The following is a 16726-nucleotide window of genomic DNA, read 5'->3' as shown; positions in this document are numbered from 1 at the left end:
AAAGTAAAGGGTACTCCAATATGATAGCTTTAAGTTTACAGAAAATACGTGTATTGAAATATTTTTTATTTTGCTTTAAAAAATTATATGTCTAATTCAAAAGTATTTTTAATTTAGTATTAAAGGGTTGCATAATAGGAGAGTTTTAAGCTAGTAAGAAATACATAAGATTGTATGTAGAACTCTATAAAAATTAAAATTTAAAACTATAGGTTTTCAAAATTAAAACTAATTAAAATTAATTAATTTAAATTCAAAATTAATTAGCGATTATTAAAGTATATTAAATTAAGTAAATGTACATTATTTTCATTTATGTATTAAATCGCAATAAAATCTGTAAATAAGCTTTATTTGCTTTTATTTATGAAATAAAATGCCTCTTCCAACCAAGTTCCTTAAAAAAAGTCTAACTTGCTACTGGACATAACCCCTTACGTTATTGTAAGACTTCGTCAAAGTACTCGTGTAACAAGGGTATCTTTTTTACTTTATTTTATTTTTCAAAAAATAAAATCGTATAAAATATATTACTCATCCCATTGCAACACCCTTTCCATTCTTTTTCGCACCCAAACTGTGTTTCATATAATTAAGTATTTAAATTTATTTGGCAACGGTTTGTTTGAGTGAAAATTACAATTGAATGCCGACAACCAAATGCATTTATAATTTTTTCTTCTAAGCGGCGTTATTTGCATTCGGGCGCAATTAAGTGGTTGGTAAATGTTTCGCCTGATTTTCACATTTGTTCATTTTAATTAGCGTGTGAAAAGTGTGTATTCATTTGCATTTAACTGTTTTTATGGTCACTTTGATTTCAAATTAATTTTGTAATAAAAGAGAAATACAATGGAGGGAACATAACTTACAGTGCGTAACAGGAATGTGTATACCTGTATGGGTGTATATAGTTAGACGGTTGGCAATAGTTCACAGGTTGGTATATAGTTACCTGAAAAGAGAGAAGTAAAATATATTTTAAATAGAGAAGTATAACTGTATAGAAGCCTACAAAATCATGTGAAATTTTAAATATATGATAGTCAGTGGTCAGATGATTATAATTCTTCTCTATAAAAAGCGTGATGCATTTCGAGGTTCCCTACTTCTTTAAAGAAATCACACAAATTTCAAATTTTATAGGGAGTGTTTATTGCCCTTCGAAAGAATATGCTTTGGCTTTTATTTTTTGAAGATTATCTTTTTCAAATGTTGGCCGTGGCTACGTCTCAGATGGTCCATCCGTTGAGTTCACTTTTCAGTGACTCGTTCGAGCATTTCGACGGTTGACTGGCGAATAACACGAGTGATGTTTTGCTCCGAGTTCTGAATCTAAGCGGGAGTGTCCATATATGGGATGTTTTTGGAGGTCTATTATTTCTTAAATCGGCGAAATTCATTCCCAAAAGACATCTTCTCAGAAGATTTGTCACATTTCGAATGCAAAACAGCCATGAATAAACTGTTCAAACGTCATTCCCACACGACAATTGAATTCACGTAACTAGAAAGGACACAGGTTTTTATCTATCTACTCGACAGAACTCCTACGAATTACTTCAGAGATAATGCCTTGAGATGAAAATTGAAAAACGCATATATCCAGATATTGGATTGTGAAGTGTACTCTTAGGTTATGTGACTTGACTCAGTTTACCCACTTTATGGGGCTGCACTAAGTCATAGATTTGTATTGATAAACCTAATGAAAAGCAGTTGCATTCCCACATATCATTATAGACCATGAAAAAGAAAGACATGTGTAAACGAACTCTCCCAACTACGTTATGTTTTCACCAGGAGTTTTCGAAGAACTTGATTTACCTTACGCTTATTATAGCTTAAGATACATCTGTCTCTCTAGGCTGGGATAAAACCTCCATCTCTTCACAAAATTTCTCTAGATTTTCAGATTTTGACATCTATTTTTCAAGTATTCTCTAGGGCTTTTATGAAATAAGAAATCATTATTATAACATTAGGTTTCCATAAAAATTATCACCATTCTCTATAAGTTTATTATTTTGAGAACTGAGGAATGTTTACAGTTTGGGAACAGTTAACTTTATTGTCACCACTTTCCAATTGAGTAGCTCTCCATTCAATCAAAGTAAGCACCTGACATTACCCGTACGGTGTTAATTATGGTTTTATGAAACATGTTTCAGAACAACCGGCTTGGAATATATAAGTGAGTCCGAAGAAATCTCATTAATCATGTAATACCTTGTAAAGGTTTCAAATTCCTATTCATGAAATGTGTGTAACCTACCTACCTCTACCATATGATCGGTTTCAATCTTGAAACAGCAGCATGGGAGAAAAGATGAAAACAGTAATTGGGACATCGAAATATAATGGTAAAAAATTAACATAGGAGAATTACTATGCATATTTTGGATGTCATAAGATTCGAAGTAAAAGTACTACATTTGAGAATATTTTGGCTAAAAAAAAATTTCCAAATTCTGGAAAATAAACTCTGATTAAGATAGATTAAATAAAGGAAACATTTTCATATTTTCTCGATATTTGCTTCAAGTTCTCTGGAAGCATCTCAAAAAAGGCGGTACAAAGTTGATGCTTCGTACTCAAAGCTTTTTAGTATCGCTTTTATATATTCAATATCCTATCTCGAGGCAGGTTTATTAGAAATTTTCTATATGCAGTAACCTTCTCATTCCGCAGATAACAAAACAGTACAGCAGATCTTAGATTATAGTCCCAACTGAGCATACTATATATTAAGCAGTAAGCTTGCCAAAAAATCTTAAGCACCCTAGAATTGAAAAGCAGCCGTAAGCTACTTAAAATCTTTATATCCTAAGCAGGGAGACCATAAAATATAATAAAAATAGAATAACTGATCAAAGTACCGACCTCGAGGGATTTAGCTATGTCTCTCTCTTAATTTTTTGAGATCTCGATCTGTAACTTTACACACGTTCTTTTCTCCAAAAGAAGCTGCTCACTTGTCGTAATCGCCGATATCGGACCACTCTAGCATATAGCTACCATGCAAACCGATTGATCAAAATCAAGATGAAGGATCGACTTTATTCATACTATTGGTACTGTTTTGTTGTAATATTGTAATGTTAATAAATTGCAATTTTTTTTACTTTAAGTGATGACATATACAACACACAACAACAACTGGAATCTAAATCGCTCATCATAAAAATAATTAGTCATCTCTATAGGCGCAAAACACATCACACCTAATTATAAGATCAAATCTATGCGAATCTATTTTAAGTGAGGAATTTTTGTTGCGCCTTGGCGCCATAAACGAAACGGGAGTTTCCTCGATTATTGCTCGAAACCATTTTCGAATAAATTGTCGACAAAAACGCCGACATTCTCCAAATAGTCAGGTATCAGTTTCGATCGTGGCAATGGATAATGTCACTTCGCACTTGATTAATTAGCGTTGATGTGAGTATTTTTTGGTCTTCTCGCCGTTTTAGGTGCCTATTAAATTATGTGTGTGCTTTCGGCTGACGTGCGCGATTACACATTTTTTTCGATGACAAGAGGCAAAAACAAACCATTTTTTCTGTCGGCATTCGATCAAATGGCAGACATGATTTTGAGTTATACATATGCAAGTACGTGAGGGGTGTTAGGAATATACATATATTCATATATGATTATATATATGGTGCCACCAAGCCCCAGGGCAGCTGGCGCTTTATATGTTTTAGCATATGTAAATTGGTGTCTGCGGAATTTGGCGCGTATGCCCGCTGAATTTATTATTAACTACCACTTGAAATTTTTATGCACTCCAAAAATACATACACTAATAACAATAAAAATACCATTTCAATAAAATAAATTAAGCATAAATATTACAAATTGCCCAACAACAAAAATTATGTATTTCAGCACTTTTTTGGCACAATGTAATGGTATTTTTCGAAAATTTCGTTATTGATTTATTACATGCAATTGACAGTTTAAGCTAGGTATTTATGTACATTAGGGTGGTTGTTAAGGGACTACTCGACACAAAATTTTCGAAAAATAAAAAAAAAATTGATTTAAACTACTGTTCTAGGTTATGAAACCACAACTCGATTTGCAGAAAAAATCTTTTCCTATTCAAGCCGGTGTTATGCGGAGGCATCTCTTGAAACCCTCAACATATTTTTCTCGAAACTTGCTCTATATAATGGTGATAATAGGACAGTAATCGGAAACCACGGCACTCATTCTTTAACAACAACTTCATACTACCTTTATTAAATAAACTATTTACGATTTATTTAATATTTAAGAAACGGTTTTTGAAGAGAATTTAGTGATATTTTCTAAAAACTTTTAATTTTTTTTAAGTTCGCCATTTTTCTGATGTAAACTGATATAAAGCTTGAAGCTTAAGTACTTTACAAGCAGCTTAAGTTCGGTTAGGTTCGATGGCAGATGCAGAGTTCGCACCTGTACTACTTTATGCAGTCCTTCGTATAGCCTTAAAATAGAACTCCTGTATTCGATCTTATAAGCCCACAAAGCATCTTGTGACCAATACAAATTTGCTTAGGCGTTTAATTTTTATTCCCACCGACTCGGTAGGATAACAGAAAGTGTGAGCTCCTAAGTTTTAAGTCTTGATCTCGTAAAAGAGGAAGTGTCGGGATGTTTCCACCTTCCTTCCGACTTCTACCATAGAGCTTCTGCAAATGGCCTCCGCTGAAATTCTCAACTATACAGAAGAATGCCGATAAGGCAATGGCCTGTTAGAACCCTCACAACTAAGGAGAGTGTAGCCTTACTGAAGGCAAATCGCTCACTTCAACTATAACAATCAATCTTTAGCCAAAAGGATCTTTTGACAGCGAATGAACCGATGATAGTCCGAATCAAGCTTTCGCGAAGTCGTACTATTTAGTAGTAAGGCACACGTAGTGAATGCTAACTAGGGATTCCTCTATAGCCTGGTACCGTTAACAATTTTTTCACAAAATGACCCAACTTCCTTAATAACGAGGTTAGGCATTTCTAACGCAGCTCTGAACACACGGTTAGTGAGCTCAAAGTTAGATTATCGCCCTGCTATCAGAGTGTATAATTACTTCTCCGAAGGAAGCCGATATGAAGTCAATGCGTGGATTGATTTCCGAATGTTCATGCAAGTGTTAATTTAGAAACGCCGATTCTGTGAGTCTGATAGCAACTTTGATTTTAATATCTGGTTTTTTTTGCTTTGAGATAGCATGAATTCTGAGAATCACAGTTGCCCGCAAAACAAGGGGATTTCGAAAATGGGCCGCCCTATTTTTATCAAAATCTTAGAATAAGAATATGATTAGAATTATGCTATGATTGGTACAACCTTTGTTATGTAGCTGAGGACCCCGCATTCATAGAACACATCATTACTGATGACGAGACGTGGATTTATGAATACGACGTAGAAACTGTTCAATAATCTTGCAAATGGTGTTCCAAAAATAAATCGAAATCGAAAAAAATCAAAGTTCGCTGAAGGTATTGGAGGGACAGGAGCCTATTTTAAACGCGATTTAAATATTTGTAGTGAAAAAAGAACAAAAAAAGCGGCGGTCCGGGTCAATTTTGATCAGTTGTTATTTTCGATACCTCCATTTTCAACCTCGGTAATCAATGTTAAGAAGCTTCTTTTATGATTTAATACGTCAAAATAAGTAGCTGCAGTACATTCCCCTCTGTCTTCATAAATATAAGTACTTTACCGTCCACTAAATTGAAAAAAATTAAATATTAAAAAAAATTTAACCCATTCTCCAGCACAACACTAATGTACATATCCAAATATGTGTTAAACTGGCTTATCGTCCCTGATTTACACCATCAACAGCATGTAAATCAAGGCAATAGCAAATAGTGCCACTAAAAATCAGCATAAAACATGCAAATCAGCAATTACGCTAATAAAAAACAACAACAATGCTTGCAATATTACAACATTAACGGCCAACGATGTTAAAATTAATGTTAATGGTGCGTGCGCATTTTTCATAATCGAATAAATTATTAAAAAGTGTCTGGTGCGCGCATTAAAACACTAATAATGCGAAAAATGCCGAACGCATTTTAAATGAGTTGAGAGTTTTACGAAAATAACACGGACTGTGCGTAAGCGCTATTAATACATCAATTAAATTGGTTGCTTAATGTTTACTTTGTCATTTGGCTGTTTGAAGTGTTCAAAACACCTACTAAACGATGCCAACAACAATGAGTCATCAATATGCGAGCAGAAAGCCCGACAGAACAAATACGCACAAACAAACACACAGACACGCATAAACACATAGGCGCTCATAAATTCTCGATTTCGCGGTTTGAAAGCCAGCAAACGACCTACATTTCATATTTCTTGACAATCTTTCAACGCGCGCCAAGAAATCACCTCGTTGTTGGCTACCAGCTGCTGGCCACTGCTGGCGTAGCTGCTCTTGACCAACAAGCGTGCCAATTGTGCAACGATAAGTGTCAGTTTTGGACAATGCCAATAGCCGTTTGGGCTAATAGAAGAACGCGCAAGTCGAAAGGAATCATTGAGCTGAAATTTAATATGCGTAAAGTCAAAAAATGCGTATCAACACACAGACATACTGACAATAAGTGGCCGATTTTCAGAAATAACTCAAGAGTACTAATATATTAATTTCATATATTGTCACCTAAAATGCTAAATAACGTACTTTTATAAATTTACATGCGAAGAAAAAATGATATAAGAGACACCACTGATATTGAAACAAAATTTTAATTTTGGTTATAAAATGGTTATATATTGGTTACCATAAACTCATATTGAAACTAAATAAGAGTTTTCTTTATAAAATGCTGCTATATTGGTTAATATATCTGGCAACGATTTTAAATTTTTTTTTTTTGATGATACGTTGTTTTGCATTTTAGGTGACGATATAAAATCTAGTAAAACGAAAATTCATTATTTTAGCTATAAATGCTATAATGACAAGATTTCGCTCTAATAAATATTTATCAAACAGTTTTTCAGGAGTGTATGAGCACTCGTTTAAGATGGAGACCAGCAAATTGAAAATGCTCCACATTTATAGTTTCTCCTCGACAAAGACGAAAATACAAGCTGAAAATGTCAATAGTATTTATGGTCCTTACACTGTAGCATCCAGTCATGAACTGTTCAGAATCCTTAGGAAATAATCATGGCACCAAAAAATGTGTATAATCATTTAAATAAGGCTGGATACAAGAATATGTTCGTTATATGAGTGCCACAGCAGTTAATAAAACTTATGGCCCGAATTTTCAACCGCGAACGGTTACTTAAGACAACGACAAATGAAAATGGTCGTGGTCGAATAGCTGAGAACTCACATAAACGGTGGCTAAGTCAAAATTCACTGTCAGGAAGATTTTGCTATGTGTTTGATAGGGTTGCCAGAGAATCATGTACCATTAGCTGTTTCTCTACGGCCACTCTCTTAATTCGGATATGTACTGTCAACATTCGGAACGTCTGAACAGTTTTGTCTTTCATTAACACACATCAATAAGGACTCGCCTGAAGCTCCGGAAGCATGGTTGGGATAATGCTATTCATCAACCTTATGGCATAAAGTAAATACTACGTATACCTGTTCCTATCTAAATTAGTGATTTTGCTGTTAATGAATGCGCTTCAATAGAAGCTTTTGTAAATCGGCTGCTCCAGTTGTTTGTTAATAGAGACGAGGCTTTCCATGAGAGTATTATTAATAAGTTACTTTCAAAATGGCAACAATTTATCGAACATGAGAAATACCATATTTGTCCTAAAACGTATCATTTCAATTTTGCTAAATAAAATCTCAATTTAATATGAAAATAAGGGCTTTATTTTTACGATATCTTATCAAAGGTAAACAGTCGTTGTGTTTTTACGTGAATACCTGCTGATGACGGCCATACCTCTCGGTGCTGAAAAGCGTTGATCAGCGCCCTAAATAGTATATACTTTTTGCAAGTTTTATTTGGTTTCAATTGGTCAGGTGGAAGGGGCACCTTTCCCACCTTGGTCGGGTTCATCGCCGACCTAAAACCTCTGCCGTGGTGTGGGTCCGACAACCGGCTGCAGTGCCATACCACATTGAACTGAATTTTCAATTTTACCTACCTTTAGGCTTAAACCATAACCCTCACGAGCAGATTGGATCCAAGGGCTAACTGCTACCCGTGGTACGAGATTTAAGTCTCCGGTCAGAGTAGCACCAAACAGCTTTTGCTACTACCAGTTGAGCACCAAACAACTCAATGACTGGTGACATTTGTAGCTTGAACTTGAAATGTCTTTCCATTGGAAGGAAACTCAAACTCATTTAATGTCAATAATATCAGTTCAAGCTGAGTCTTATAGCATTATTTCTGGCAAGATTATGCTGGAATTCCGAGGCAAGCAAATAATATAGCAGACGTGCATACTGGAATTAATCGGCTCTTACGAGAGGCATACCTAAACGCGGGCAATTCTACCATAATTTGGATCAAACTAGCTTTTGGATTGATAGCAAGATTGTGGCACGAACCTAAGACAGAGTTAGTGAAAGACTGTCAAAATAAATCGAATGGCTCTGAATCAGACGCTGGGATGATTTGCGATATCGATGGCTTACAACTACTTTTGGCTGAACGTTTTCCGTAAGGGTTTATATGAATGAGTTAAAGGATTTTTAAGAGGAATAGACTTCAACGACATAAGTCTTATGTGTGTGATGGTACATAAATGAGTTCCGGAATGCATTTACACAAAAGAGATATTAATATATTGAAAAAAATCTATTCTTGAGTATAGAGTAATCAAATAACAAGTAGCCTTCCCTAACTATAGTCTTTAAAATTGAATGAGAATACTAGACTAAGCTGTTTTTATTTAATAAATGAAATTCTACATATATAACTATTTTCAAAACAAAAACAAAAACATAATAACAGTGGATATTAAATTTCACTTTGCGCATCTGACAACGAAATATTAAAATATCCGTGCCAAAAATAAATGGAACTAAAAGAAAATGAAACATATAAATGAAAGTGAAAAAGCCCATAAAAATGAATTGTTGACATAAATTATGTTTTCATTTATCTTTTTTCTCATTGTTGGTGAGCTTTAATACTATTTTTTACGAGTTTTATCACTGCTTTTCTATGAATTCAAAAGATACTCATACATGCCACGAGCACAAGCATATACATATGTATGTATGTATGTAGATTAACAGCGAAAAAATGAATACACATGTTTATGTGTTATTTTTTTTCGTGTGTTATATTTCGGCAGCGGCTTTTTGATATTGAATAATCTGAAAAATAAAAAAATCCACGGTTTTCTGCTTATGTTGGCGGTTTTTCAGCGGAAAAGAAATAAAAAAAAATATTTGATATTATAAAAATAGGTTTCATTCAATATTTCGGTTGTCATATTCTAGGGATTATGTGATTGTTTACGATAAATTTTTTTGTTGTTGTAGCGAAAGTTTGTGATAAGTGAAGCGTGCTGCTTAAATCGCTAATGCCATTGGAAATATTTTGACGTAAATCAGGGATTGCAGAAATATTCGTTCATTTGACACCAATATGGAAATATTGTTATTAGTTGAGTACTTAGATTGAATTTTTAAATAAACATTTAAACAGATGATAACATTTGTCGAAAATACTTATATGCGTTAAAGCGTATGTGTGCACTTTGATGACAGATCAAAAATAATTAAGTATATAATATTTAATATTATTGGATTTTCAGAATTAAATTTAATAAAATAAAATTTATCAGGTGGTAACTCTCCTCAAAATAATTAGTAGATGTAGAGCTCTGTTTAATTTGAAAAAAAATATAGCATTTAATATTTAATTTTATTGGATTTTGTGAATTAAATTTAGTAAAAAAATTAATTAGGTGGTAACTCCATCTTAAATAATTTGTAGTTGTAGAACTCTCTTTAGTTTGATGACGGATCGAAAATAAATAATATTTAATTTTATTGAATTTTACGAATTAAATTTAAAAAAAAATCAAGTGGCAACTTTTTTCTAGATTATTTTTAATTGCAGCTCTTTTATGTTTTCTGAATTTCACACCCGCATAGAAAAATTTTGACTAAACCATGAATTTTATTGGATACAATTTTTTCACAGGTGGCAACTTTGTTGGAAAAATATTTTCAAATATAAGCTTTATTAAACCTCGACAGTTTGTAGTGCTATTTTACCGTATAATACTGATGGTTTATAAATTTTTAAACAGGTGGCAACTACCTATTTTTTACCTACATAAAATTTATATTAAAAAATGTTATACATTGCAAGCTTTTTTGAAACTTTTTAGTTTGTGGTACCACTTTACCAATATAATTTTTTTATACAATTTTTGAATCAGTTGGCAATCCTTTATTATTATATTTATATACATTTTCTGATAAAAAAAAAATATTTTCTTAGTGCGTTCTATATATATTTTTTTTCTATTTTATATAACTAGCTAAATATCTTAATATAATCTCCCTACATTATGTAGCTTATTTGGTAAGCATCTATGCACATACATACATTATGTACATTCAGAACCCGATTCAATATTCTTAAATAGCAGAAACAAAAAAATTGTTATAAAAATTTAATTTTCTTTTCATGACACATTTAGAAGACGCCGCCGTAGCTTTGCCAAAATGCATGGCGCGCTTTAATGGCAAATGTTAATTGGTTTGGCAACATTAAAAATATTCAGCATATTTGGGTGTGTCAATACTGGGAAGAGACAACTATTTCAAATGACGAAGCACAGTGGGACGTTTTAGCATACAAAATTTGAAATTTTACTGGACCAAAACTAAGAAACAGTATTATAATTATACAAAATAACATTATGTAGCTCTGAAATTATTTGCTTTCGTTAAGATTTTTCTAAGCTATAAAAGAAAAGGCTCTGCAAAAAGACAAAAACAAAGGTTGCCATACAAAAATTTCTAAAAACATAAAAATATATAAAAATAGAAAAGAAGGAATGAAAATTTAATTAATTATAATTAATATAGTTCTTTTTTGTTTAAAAATAAAATATTTTTTGATAGAGTTGCCAACATAAAAAATTTTAAGTTACATATCATAGAAAATACGAGTATACCACCATTTTCAATAAATTAAACAGTTTTTAAATATTTAATTTAAACAGAATTTGTGCTCAGGGTTGCCAAATAATTTTAAATATTAATTTTTGTAAATACATACATTAGAAAAAATACAAAATTTAAACACAATCTGCTAAAACAGTTCTTAAAACTTTAAATAAAACATATTGTTGGGTCAGTGCTGCCACCATTTTGATACTTATACTCCTACATACATATATAAAATTTTCGAAAAATTAAATTTAAGCCAAAGCGTTTACTCAAAGACCTTTATTTTAAAATTAATATAAAAGTTTAAATTGCCACCTAGCTTAAACGTGTAAAATAATTACATTTATGATAGTTTAGTTTGGATATATTTTGTGGACTATTTGTTAAAATTAAAAAACAAATAGACATAAGATGAAATATGCATGAGTATGTGCCAGAAAATTATTAATAATAATAACTATAATAATATAATAAATTAATAGTATAATTTTAAAATCTCTTAATGAATTTTGCGGCTGCCATATCTCAATACTGCGGTTCCGACTAAAATGCTTTTTAGTTTATTTTCATTTCCATTGTTTTGACACTTTCACCTTTTACTGTCAACAAACTATTTTCCCAACAATTTTTCTCTATTGTTCATGCTTGTGTGTATGTTTGTGCGTTTAGTATTTATTAAGTGTGCGATAATTTATTAATTGTTTTGATCTTTCATTGAATTCTAAACAATTTTGGCGTCAAATGTCGACAATGCACTGAATAGTGAGCAATTTTCATTTTCATTTCACATTTTTTTCCTTTTACCACACGTTCGTTGCTCACTTAAATAATAAATAGCGGCTAATTTATGGCAGAGTGTTCGTTGCCAAAAGCTCATTAGTGTGATTGTGTTTTGGCATATATGTATATACCTTTATTATATTATATGGATTGTATATATAAGTATAAATCTAGGTGTATATTTTTTATATATATTATCGCTCGTGGGTGGTTTCTGTTATTTACACGCTAACAGGTCCTTAATATTAAATAAATAATTTTTTAATGTTGAATAAATACTCAGAGAGTAATAATGGTAAGATGAAAAGTCATAATGTAGAAAATAGGTTCAAAGTTCTATAAAAAATAAAAAAAATCTTTAAAACACAAAAAACTGTACATTCACTCTTGTGAGATGATGAGATCTCCTTTATCTACAAAAAAATTTAAATTTCTTTTCAATTATTGCGATGAATTTTTATTCTCATTTAAAAGTAGAAGATTTTTAATGAAAACTGGCATCCAATGATTTCGTTAACTGACGGCGTCTTTTTCGTTAATAACAGGTCAGCCTCCAGCCTAACATAGTAAAACACATTTTTTGGGCAAAATTCATTTTTTTTATTCAACATAACATAAATCCTTGAAGGTACCTTTTTTGTAGTAAGATTTGTCCTTTGCTTCTAAATTGGACTCAGTTTCGGCGATTAGCTCTTCATTTGACGATAAGCACCGAGCATTCTTTTCAGAAAAGAAAATAGTTACTGGAGAATAAAGTAGATACGGAAGCAATTCGAAGCGCAATTCATGGATTTTTGCTTTCGTTTTCACTGACTTGTAACAGGGTGCATCTTTTCCGACGATTTCGTCCTTCAAACAGTCCAATAACGCTAGGCAATAGTCGCTGTTGATAGTCCTTCCTTTTTCAAAGTAGTCAATAAAAATTTTTTCATCCACATCGCAAAATACATTAGCCATAACCTTGTCAACCGAATGTTGATTTTTATCAGCTTTTGAGCGGGTTAATCGTGTGCAGGAGTAAAATGATGGAGCCGTGCTTCATCTATTATCACATATCGAAAGAAAAAGTCGATTTTCTTACTGTTGAACAACTCCAAACATTGCTCGGAATCATCAACTCGTCATTGTTTTTGTCCAACGTGAGCTGACGGGGCCATCCACTTTGCAGAGAGTTTTCTCAAATCCAAATATGCATGAATAATATGATTTGTACAATTCAATTGATATCTTTAGAGTGCCTGCTATCTGAAGCAAGTTCGCCTTACGGCCATCCAAAATTATTTTGCGGACTTTTTAGATACCAATTCTTGATGGTTGATTTGGAAATGCCTTAAAAAAAACGACTCTGTAGAGTTTGGTTGACATAGCTATAGTAGTTTCCAAGATATGTACAAAAACGCTGTAGAGTAGGGGCACGCCCACTTTTCCAAAAAAATTACGTCCAAATATGCCCCTCCTTAATGCGATCCTTTGTGCCAAATTTCACTTTAATAACTTTATTCATGGCTTAGTTATGACACTTTGTAGGTTTTCAGTTTTCGCCATTTTGTGGGCGTGGCAGTGGGCCGATTTTGCCCATCTTCGAACTTAACTTTCTTATAGAGCCACGAAATACGTGTACCAAATTTCATCATGATATCTCAATTTTTACTCAAGTTACATTTTAATAACACACCAAATTCCTTTTTATCCATTTTTCTCAAAATAAAAAAGTCAAATTTATGCACGCGCCTTTTGAAGGGGTTAAAGTATAACTAAGTAAAAAGCATACGGATTTAATTCTAGTAGCGCCATCTATGGTATGTGTCGGGCCGTGAACTGTTATTTCCACTGATTTCAAGACAAATGGATATGAAATATGGCTCTGAGTTTTAATATTTTTGGAGAAGAAGGCGTAATTTCTCGCTCTCAAATTATCAGTGCACCTCATTTGATCAAATTTTACCCGGACTGAAAATCTTTATCTTTTATCGTCTTCAAATTAGCCCTCCCCTGGGATGACAGTGTCTTCAGCGAATTTTAGTTTTTTTGGATTCATAGATTTTTTTTTTGATTCACAATTTGACCTAGTCTGTAGCCACGACTCCATTAAAAACACAAAATTTTATGCAAAGCCATTATGCGATTCTCATGAAGACACAAATAAGGTTGTAACGATAGAGGAAAATATTTTAAAGTTTAAAGGAACCAGTACGGGTCATATTTGATCACATGGTATGTTCAAGGTAATAGTTTCCACCGCTGGCATACGACGTATAAAAGTTACCAAGAAAGATATCTAAACGAAATTGCTGTCCGATCATCATTAATATACATATATATCAGCTATCTTCGATTTTCTTTGGAGAATGGCGAATCAAACAAACCGCTGGCATAAAAGCTGTAGAAATTTGTTATGACCTACATAATTAAGTAAGAAGAAACTACTGAGACTAAAATACCAATACATTAAGTCGTAATGATTGTTTTTGTTAAAGTTTCGACTTACATTGCCTTATACTCTTCAAAAGTATGAATAAGATCTGATCGATATGTTGGCCAACCATTGCAGCTTTATGTCTATAAAACCACAACATCATCCAACTTTTTACAAGTGCTCAACACACAAATGTACATATGAACAGAAAGAACACGCTTATTTAAGTTACTTGGATCGTCTCAAAGGAAGTAATCTCTCAGTTGCTTCGCTGCCACTTTTATTTCCCTTTGGAATTGCAATTGTGCGCTCTTGTTGCGAATAATGGCCAAACTTGTGCATTCACACGCTTGTTATGACTCGCATTGTTGTTGCAATAAGCCTTAACAAGCTGAAGATAACTCCTTTACAACCTCATACATTCGCACAAATTCGCTTTTCTTATCGTTTCTCGCTGGGGACTAACACACATGTGGCTGAGAAAGTTTTGCGAACGAAATTTAAAATTCTTTGTTTAATTTTTTTTAACAAAAAAAATATTTTTTTTTTAAACAATTTTTTTTTTATTATTTTTATTTGTATTTTCCTTTTTTTGGTTTTTTTGAAAAATCAATTTTTTCCTCATATTTGCCAAAAGTTTCTTAGTTGCACTGCATAGTGGGTTAACAGCGCCGGTACCATGCTCCAGCTCTGTTTGTGTGTGTGTGTTTGTGTGTTTGTGTGTTGCGCCACTTATTCTTCCAGCTGCTCACTGGAGCAGTTGAGCTCAATTGCGCTTCACTGATTCCGGCTGACTGCCACAAGTCTTTTACAAAATGTTTTTCTTGCACTATTTTTGCTTCCCCGAGCTTTTCCCAAAAATAAGTAGAAAATGTATGCTTTTGCTGGGAAAAGTTCGTCCGTTGTTCTCGCATAGCCACATATACCACAATCTACCATGTTCTTTGTTTTTGTTGTTATTGCGTTTACCTTTTCACAGTTCGTGTATTTTTAGTTTATTGTTTACGCTTGTTTGGGCCCGTGGCCGGACCGCAAGCACTCACTACCTTACGATTTCGCATTACGACTTTTATGATGTTGCAGCTTTTCTTCCACACATACACACAAGCACGCATACCTTTACACACACAAACTCATGTCATGTTGAGCGAGTGCTTAAAAATGCATTTATTTCTGTGTGTCCACCGTACCTCTTCCGTTCTACGATTCGGCATTATTTTGTCTTCTTCGCTGTGGCCAACTCCCCACAGAGTTATTTGGGTCGGTGTTTCGGTTTATTTTTACCTCATTCGCTGCACTTTCATTGGGTTTTATGGTTTCCTTGCCGCAACTTTCCTTTTTTCTTAATAACTGCTATTTCATTATATAGTCCACTCTATCACTTTTGCCCTCGGCACTGAGACTATTTTATGCAGTTCTTTTAATCAGCATTAATTTTCTGAACTTTTTCGCAGCAACTGCAAAGTTTTTCATTAGCTGTGAATGCCACTTCTGAGAATTTTCACATTAAATGGTCTATTTGCATCAAACTAGATTAGGTGGGAGTATGCATAAATAAGCAATTTGTAACGGTAAAGAGAGCAATATTTCTAGAAGCACCTAATAAAATTGCTCAAGTACTTGTTAAAAGCTTTGACGGAGAGCAAAGAAAAAATGCTTGAAGTTAAATCAATTTTGAAATATACCGACGACCAGGGTTGCATTTACCCCAAAACACGTTTTACTCATTAAAATGTGAGGCTCAAAAAACCTAACTCTTTATTATTTACGATTTTCCACGATTATTAAAAATGACAACGTTTTATTTTTCATTATTTAAATCAGGTGGCAACATTAAAATTCGAACATTTGCAATAATATTACCTTAAAAGTATTCACTAAGCACTTATCCTACAAAAGAAACCCGAAAACTGTAACAAAATTAAAACAAGTTTTTAAAAACATTTTCCTTTTAGTTCGATACACTTGAAAAATTAGTTTCCTGGAAGTCTTCGAAGTAGGTCCCCGTAATGGCGATAACCGTGACATTCGACTAAAATGTTTACTCAGTTAGTGCCTTTTTAAAAGCTGGGAAAATATACTATAAGTTACGTATGCAGTCAAATCTAGAGAATATAGTATTTGCGGTGAGAGTTGATTTCCAAATTTTACCAATTCCGGCAAGGGATCGCGTATGTATGAGCCGGTACGTTGTCATAATGGACGATCACTTTCTTCTTCGCTAGATGGGACCTTTTTTCTATAATTCGCCGTTGAACTTGTCCAATAATTTACGATTTGGCATAATAAAGCCCGCTGCCCATTTTATCTTCTCCAAATAGTCGATGTAAATCCATTCTTGTGAACTTCAGAAAACCATGGCCATCATCGTTCCGACCTGATGGCTACTTAGTCT

The 16726-nt window shown here is 33.1% G+C and overlaps 1 protein-coding gene across 4 annotated transcripts in view; it reads right to left on the bottom strand.

Moving 5' to 3' along the window:
- The window catches only part of LOC120778946 (trichohyalin), a 185916-nt gene that overhangs the window by 104191 nt on the left and 64999 nt on the right, over positions 1-16726 (bottom strand). The window contains exon 3 of one of the 4 annotated variants that reach the window (XM_040111009.1): positions 873-896. The exons of the other annotated variants lie outside the window; for them this stretch is intronic. The gene's annotated coding sequence lies outside the window, so the exon portion shown is untranslated. The remainder of the gene's footprint in view (positions 1-872; positions 897-16726) is intronic. 4 annotated transcript variants of the gene reach the window in all.

Source organism: Bactrocera tryoni, chromosome 5 (genome assembly GCF_016617805.1).
Source record: "Bactrocera tryoni isolate S06 chromosome 5, CSIRO_BtryS06_freeze2, whole genome shotgun sequence".
NCBI classification, from domain to species: Eukaryota; Metazoa; Arthropoda; class Insecta; order Diptera; family Tephritidae; genus Bactrocera; species Bactrocera tryoni.
The sequence above is the reverse complement of the archived record's forward strand: the minus strand, read 5'-3'. Positions and strand labels throughout refer to the sequence as shown.